Source organism: Rhinoderma darwinii, chromosome 4 (assembly GCF_050947455.1).
Source record: "Rhinoderma darwinii isolate aRhiDar2 chromosome 4, aRhiDar2.hap1, whole genome shotgun sequence".
Taxonomy (NCBI): domain Eukaryota; kingdom Metazoa; phylum Chordata; class Amphibia; order Anura; family Rhinodermatidae; genus Rhinoderma; species Rhinoderma darwinii.
In genome coordinates, this window is record NC_134690.1 from 25534267 (window position 1) to 25542753 (window position 8487).

Here is an 8487-nt window from a genome sequence, read left to right on the forward strand (position 1 = left end):
CGGCAACTATTGTTACTCATCTCATCCCGATCCAGTGCTACTCTTCCACTCGCGGCCACCGGCTCTCTACCCCCAGCCATAGACACATTGGATCTCCATTACGACCGGCCCACTCTGATTAAATCAACCACCACCTCAACATTTCTGAATTCCCCTTTAGAAATGTGCAATATTCGATATCGATGATTTTTTTTTTTTAAATTTAACCCCTTAGTGACCAGCCTATTTCAGGCCTTAATGACCAAGCTATTATTGATGTTTTTCCTCGTCTTTTTTGCGGGACAAGCTGTACTTTTTTAATAGCACCATCTTGGGGTACATAGAATTTATTGATTAACTTTTCTAAACTTTTTTTCGGGGGGAATAGAAAAAAAGCAGCAATTTCGCCACACTTTTTTGCGTCCTAAATTTACGCCGTTTACCGTGTGGTATAAATAACATAACTTTATTCAGCGGGTTGTTACAATTGCAACAATACCAAATTGATATAGATTTTTTATGTTTTACTACTTTTACACAGTAAAAACACTTTTTCAAAGTTATTTGTTTTTGTGTCTCCATATATCAAGAGCCGTAACTTTATTTTTCTGCCGATGCGGTTGTATGAGGGCTTTTTTTAGTGGGACGACTTGTAGTTTTTATTGGTACCATTTTGGAGTAGATGTAACTTTTTGATCACTTTTTATCACATTTTTATTAAGTGTTTTTTATTAACTTTATTGTTATTATTATTATTATTATTATTATTATTTTTACTAGTCCCACTCGGGGACTTCAATATGCGATCCTTGATCGCTTTTATAACACACTGCAATACTTTTGTATTACAGTGTATTAGTGTCTAGTGTGTATTATTAGGCCCCCGGCTGCCATAGAACACACCAACACCCTGCGATCTTACCCAGGGTGCTGGTAGTTTATAGACAGGGAGCTGCCTCCCTCTCTCCAAAACCACTCAAATGCTGTGCTCTCCGGTAGCTAAGAACAGGGAGATTTAATAGCTCCCTGCACTATTTCTTTATTCTAATGCAACACCGTAAAAAGGCTATTGCATCGGAAAAAAGCCCATTAGTGGCCGCCGTAAAAACACTAATGGATGGCCACTAACGGGTTAAAAAATGACAGATGTAGCAATCAATTAGTTGACATTGACCGCAACACATGCCATGTAATTCTAATTTGCTATATCTGGTATTATACAGTATTTTTCATTCAGTCTGTGACCTCGATTGAACTGAATGGAAACTCTTAGTTTGAGTATTATGCTTAACTTATCCTCTAAGAGTATGTTCACACGCTTACTAAAAAAACATCTGAAAATACGGAGCTGTTTTCAAGAGAAAACAGCTCCTGATTTTCAGACTTTTTTTTTCTTTAGCAACTCACGTTTTTCACGGCCGTTTTGGAGCTGTTTTTCTATAGAGTCAATGAAAAATGTCCCAAGAAGGGACATGCACTTCTTTTTCGTGGGCGTCTTTTTACGTGCTTTTTTTTTTTCTCAAAACGGCAGCGTAAAAAAAACGGCCCGTCGTAACAGAACTCAGTTTTTCCCATTGAAATCAATGGGCAGATGTTTGTAGGTGTTCTGCTTTCCGATTTTTCGTCCATTTATGACCCAAAAAATGGTCCAAAATAAGCTGTGTGAACAAACCCTAAGAGTTTAAATACCCTTCAAATGATTGTGCCATACAGTGGGCACATGACATTGACAAAGAGTCCCTAAGTAAAACGAACACACATTGTCAAAAAACAGCGCCATGTAATTACCAAGAAACACTGCTGTTATATGACTATGAAACACAACTAAACAATAAAACATCAGCAAAGACACTCTCGTTCCTCGAAGAGGGAGTCATCTGCTACACCTCTTTTCTGTCAGTATTCTAATAGTGGGGCAGGGGGTACTGTGAGTGGTTTTGCCAGTGGAGCAGGGTCGGTCTTGTTCAAAGGGACCAATAGGCAGTGCAGAAACAGTCAGAGCTGGAGTGCAGGGGAGACAAAGATGTTATCATTGGACCAGTGACACACTGAGAAAATGGGATAGGTCACATGATCATGTAGCCTTGTCAGCCCTGCCTGGCCCATTTATTTTACTTCTTGACAAAAAAAAGGCTTTTGTCAAATACCACGTGGAACTTCTCTTTAAATGTAGTGTTTTAGTTCAGATTAGAATCTCTACTTGTCCATTTCCATGAAGTAAAATTTTTTGCAGCTAACATTTTCTACATTGATAGGTCATCAGTATGAAAAACCGGTCCATGCCCGGACAGCCCCTTTAATGTAAGGGCCTGGGCCTTAGTGTCTGAATTGCTGTGTTCCTATAGAGGCTGGAAATGGCTGCAGAAGCTAGGGGCAAAAATGTCTCATCAGGAAACTCTACAGTCATCAGGAGAAGTCGCCATAATGGTCTGTGTCAGATGGAGAAGAAAAGAGAACGACATCCATCAGAAAAGACATCACCTGTGAGTCACTGGATTTATAGAGGGATCTGTCCCCTCTCCTGACATGTCTGTTGTAGGAAATCCTTGTATTCCACATAAAGTCTTTGTGTACCCAAGACTAATAGACAATGCGTGTGTCACGGAGCGGGTTAGTGAACCCACTAGGCCGTACCGCTGCAGCGGGGAGGCAGCTGGCCAAACAACAGGACACCCCAGAAATACAATGTCCCGCACAAGGGTACCTGAATAGTCCAGATGGTGGCCGCAGCTCTGGCACAGATGAGATGGGTGCAGCAGATGGCGCCAGACGTGGCATATGACACAGGACGTGGCGGATTCCTCCAGACGTGGCAGACGACACAGGACGTGGCGGATTCCTCCAGACGTGGCAGATGACACAGGACGTGGCAGATTCCTCTGGACGTGGCAGATGACACAGGACGTGGCAAGACTTGATACTAGGGCAAAGCACGGGAAACAGGAACGGGGAACAAGGTATGGGTAACAACAGGAACGGGAAACACTAAGGGACCATTTGCAAGACAGACTGGGAAAACTAACAACGCTCAGGCATCGAACTAGGGGGCTGGACCCCTCTTATAGCCCAGGGTACTAACGGGTCAAAGGTCGTTCAAGATGTCCGATGCGCGCGCTGCCCCTTTAAGAGCGGGGACGAGCGTGCGCGCGCACCCTGCAGGCTGTAGCGGAGGTGAGTGGATGCGAGCGCTGGCGTCTCCTGAGGAGGAGGCTGGGGCCAGCGCTTGCCGACTCGTGGCTGCGGCTGTCAGCGGGAGGCTGGAGCTGACAGCCCGCAGCCACGGACATTACAGTATCCCCCCTCTTACGCCCCCTCTTCTTGGGACCGGAGCGAGAGAGAAACTTCTTTAGAAGAGTAGGGGCATTGAGGTTCTCCTCTGGCTCCCAGGACCTCTCTTCGGGACCAAACCCCCTCCAATCCACCAAATAAAAGTTCTTTCCTCTAACTCTCTTGGTGTCCAAGATCTCCTTTACCTCAAAGATGTCCGAGGAGCCGCTGGGAGCAACCGCAGGGCTGGGAGTCTTGGAAAAGCGATTTAGGATCACAGGCTTCGGGAGGGAGACGTGGAAGGAGTTGGGAATCCTGAGGGCAGGGGGCAGCCGAAGCTTGTAGGCGACAGGGTTGATCTGCTGCAGGACCTCGAATGGTCCAAGGAACCTGGGAGCGAATTTGTATGAGGGCACCCTCAAGCGAATGTTCCGAGAAGACAACCAGACTTTAGTCCCCGGAAGATACTGAGGCGGCTCTCTTCTCTTAGTATCTGCCTTTCGCTTCATGCGATCTACTGCCAGCAAAATAGAGGACCGAGTCTGTTGCCAGATTTGCAGGAAGTCCCCATATGCAGAGTCAGCAGCGGGAACCTGAGATGAAGTCAACACTGGAAGAGGGACTCTGGGATGTTGACTGTACACGATGTGAAACGGAGTGGAAGTGGTGGACTCACTTGTGTGGTTGTTGTAAGAAAATTCGACCCATGGTAGAAGCTGTACCCAGTTATCGTGCTGTGAAGAGATGAAGTGGCGGAGATAATTTTCCATGATAATGATAATTCCATGATAATTTTCAACTTGCCCATTGGACTGGGGGTGATAGGCAGAGGAAAAGTCCAATCTCACATCCAGGAGTTTACAGAGGGATCTCCAGAACTTAGAGGTAAACTGAACACCCCGGTCGGACACAATGTGAAGAGGCAAGCCATGCAAGCGGAAGATGTGCTGGATGAAGAGACTTGCCAGACGAGGAGCAGAAGGTAGGCCGGTCAGCGGGATAAAATTAGCCATCTTAGAGAACCGGTCCACCACCACCCAGACAGTGTTACATCCTGCTGAGGGGGGGAAGGTTTGTGACGAAGTCCATCGCAATGTGCTGCCAGGGGGCATTGGGTACAGGCAGAGGTTGAAGCAGGCCGGCAGGCTTGCTTTGAGTCACTTTGTTAGAGGCACACACCGTGCAAGAAGAGAAAAAAGTCCAGAACATCCTTAGGTAGCGTGGACCACCAAAAGTGACGAGCAATCAGGTCTCGGGTTTTACGGACACCGGCGTGCCCAGCAAGTTTAGAACTATGTCCCCAGGGGAGAATTCTTCTCCTGTCCGCCAACCGAACAAAAGTCCTCCCAGGAGGGATGTCTCTAACCTGCAGAGGATTAGCAGTGATGATGCAGGACGGGTCTATGATGGTCTGGAGGGACTCCACCGTGTCTTCTGTCTCAAACGATCTGGACAGGGCATCGGCCCTCACATTCTTGTCCCCGGGACGGTAGTGGAGTACAAACAGAAAACGGGTGGAGAACAGTGACCACCTGGCTTGACGAGGATTAAGTCTTTGAGCGGACTGAAGGTAAGTGAGGTTCTTGTGGTCGGTGAAGATCAGGACAGGATGGGGTGAGCAGCGCCCTCCAGAAGATGTCTCCACTCCTCCAGAGCCAATTTGATGGCCAGCAGCTCCCGATCTCCAATGGAGTAATTGCGCTCAGCAGAAGAAAACAGTCTAGAGTAGTAGCCGCATACTACTGCCTTTCCTTTGGAGCTCCTCTGGAACAGAAGTGCACCTGCACCAACAGAGGAAGCGTCCACTTCCAGTGAGAACTGCCGAGATACGCCAGGATGATGGAGGATCGAGGCTGAAGTGAAGGCACTCTTCAGGCTATTAAATGCAGACTCTGCCTCTTGAGTCCACACTTTGGCGTTCACACCCTTCTTGGTAAGGGTCGAGATGGGAGACGTCAGAGAAGAGAAGTTAGGAATAAACTGCCGGTAGAAATTGGCGAATCCCAGGAACCGCTGTATGGCCCTTAAGCCTTGGGGACGTGGCCACTCCAGGACAGCCTTCACTTTCTCAGGATCCATCTTGAGGCCTTGATCCGAGATGAGGTAGCCCAGGAAGGGCAGAGAACTCTTCTCAAAGACGCATTTCTCCAGCTTGGCGTATAAATGATTCTCCCTCAATCGTAGTAGAACCTGACGAACATGCCTCCGATGAGTCGTCTGATCTGGGGAGAAAATCAAAATATCATCGAGATAAACAACACAGACATAGAGTAGATCTCGGAAGATGTCGTTAACGAACTCCTGAAACACTGCGGGAGCATTACACAGTCCGAAGGGCATCACCAGGTATTCGTAGTGCCCGTCCCGGGTGTTAAATGCCGTCTTCCATTCGTCACCCCGGTGAATCCGGACTAGATTGTAAGCCCCACGCAGGTCTAGCTTAGAAAAAATGTTGGTCCCTCGTATGCGATCAAATAGCTCAGAGATGAGTGGCAACGGGTATTTGTTCTTGACTGTGATCAGGTTGAGGCCCCTGTAGTCAATGCAGGGACGAAGAGATCCATCCTTCTTTTTAACGAAGAAGAATCCAGCCCCGGCCGGGGAGGAAGATTTTCATATAAAACCCCTCTCCAGATTCTCCTTGATATAGGCCGACATGGATAGAGACTCAGGCAAGGAGAGAGGATATACCCGTCCACGGGGAAGAGAGGCATTAGGAACCAGTTCAATGGGGCAGTCATAGGTGCGATGTGGAGGCAGCGTCTCAGCCTCCTTTTTGCTGAAAACATCTGCATACTGAGCAAAATGGGGAGGCAGTCCCGACAGCGACTGAGGCAGAGAAGGCTTTACAGGATGGATCTGCAACAGACAACGACCATGGCACTTGGAGCCCCATTGGAGAACCTCTCCAGAATTCCAGTCCGAGACTGGGGCATGTAGTCGAAGCCAAGGCAGGCCCAGCAGAACAGGATTGATGGCCTTGGGCAAAACAAGGAATTAAATAAATTCAGAATGAAGTACTGGAGCTTCAACGGCTTGGTTTTAGAGATAATGGGATCAGGCAGAGGCAGTCCATTAACTGAGGCAACAGCCAAAGATGTCTCCAGGGGAACTGTGGGCAGCTGAAGATGATCCACAAGCTCCTTCTGGATGAAATTTGCAGCAGAGCCAGAGTCAAGATAGGCAGAGACTTGATGCGTCCTGTCGCCGGATACCAGGGTCACAGGAATAGTCAATTTGGAAGCGAATCCTCTGTTAGATTCTGTTCCACCTAGTGTTGTCTCTCCAACCAATCCTAGGCAATGGGGTCTCTCCGGCCTCTGGGGGCACAGACACACAATATGGCCTCCATGGCCGCAATACAAACAAAGTCCGGAAGTGCGTCTGCGTTGTTTCTCCTGGGTAGACAATTTAACGTAATTACTCTGCATCGAGTCCTCTGGTGGGACGACTGAGGAGGATTGCGGGACAGCAGAATCTAGCCTGGGAAGTTCTCTCCCCCGGAGAACCTCTTGGGAACGTTCCCAGATCCTCATGTCGACACGGGAGGCGAGTAGGATAAGGTCGTCCAGGGTAGATGGCAGATCGCGAGCAGCCAGCTCGTCCTTGATCCCTGAAGACAGTCCCTGCCAGAATGTAGCCACCAAAGCCTCGTTGTTCCAGGTCAATTCAGCAGCCAGGATACGGAACTGAATGGCATACTCGCCCACGGAGAGGTCTCCCTGGTGTAGGGTCAGCAAGGATGCAGCAGCCGAAGAAACTCCCCCAGGTTCCTCAAAGATCAAGCGGAAGGTCTGTAAGAAGCACTGCAAGTCCCGGGTCTCTGGTCCCTGATGTTCCCACAGAGGATTGGCCCATGCCAGGGCTTTGCCAGTAAGGAGAGAGATGATGAAGGCGATCCTGACGTCATCCGAACAGAAGGACCTGGCATGTAGTCTGAAATGGATCAGGCACTGATTCAAAAATCCCCTGCAGGACCTCGGATCTCCGTCATAGCGTGGAGGTAGCGGCAAGAAACACAGGGGGTTGGTACCGGTACAGACAGGAAGTGTAGCAGGCGGAACCGCAGGAACGGGTGCGGTGATGACTGTGGACGAAGCAAGCAGCCGATGGGCTATGGCGTTCACCGACAGGAGGAGCTGGTCTTGTCATGACTGGAGATCCTCCATCTCAGCCAGCATGGCTTGTGTAGTCAACGTCTCAGGTTGACCAGCGGGGTCCATGGCCTGAGCGTACTGTCACGGAGCGGGTTAGTGGACCCACTAGGCCGTACCGCCGCAGCGGGAAGGCAGCTGGCCAAACAACAGGACACCCCAGAAATACAATGTCCCGCACAAGGGTACCTGAATAGTCCAGATGGTGGCCGCAGCTCTGGCACAGATGAGATGGGTGCAGCAGATGGCGCCAAACGTGGCGGATGACACAGGAGCCGCAAGTTGCGCAGACGTGGCGGATTCCTCCGGACGTGGCAGATAACACAGGACGTGGCGGATTCCTCCGGACGTGGCAGATGACACAGGACGTGGTGGATTCCTCCAGACGTGGCAGATGACACAGGACGTGGCGGATTCCTCCAGACGTGGCAGACGACACAGGACGTGGCGGATTCCTCCAGACGTGGCAGATGACACAGGACGTGGCAGATTCCTCTGGACGTGGCAGATGACACAGGACGTGGCACGACTTGATACTAGGGCAAAGCACGGGAAACAGGAACGGGGAACAAGGTACGGGTAACAACAGGAACGGGAAACACTAAGGGACCATTTGCAAGACAGACTGGGAAAACTAACAACGCTCAGGCATCGAACTAGGGGGCTGGACCCCTCTTATAGCCCAGGGTACTCACGGGTCAAAGGTCGTTCAAGATGTCCGGTGCGCGCGCTGCCCCTTTAAGAGCGGGGACGAGCATGCGCGCTCACCCTGCGGGCTCCGGCGGAGGTGAGTGGATGCGAGCGCTGGCGTCTCCTGAGGAGGAGGCTGGGGCCAGCGCTTGCCGACTCGTGGCTGTGGCTGTCAGTGGGAGGCTGGAGCTGACAGCCCGCAGCCACGGACATTACAGCGTGTTACCGTTCCCATTGCCAAGAGAATCTGTTCCTACAGTGTGTCAGCAAAAATTGGAAACTGTCAGTATGTAGGGACACAGCCCTTTGACAAGAGGAAGATAGAAACCTAGTCTACTTTTGTGATACATACCTGAATTCCCATTGTCATGACTTGACCTACCACCACTCAGACTTG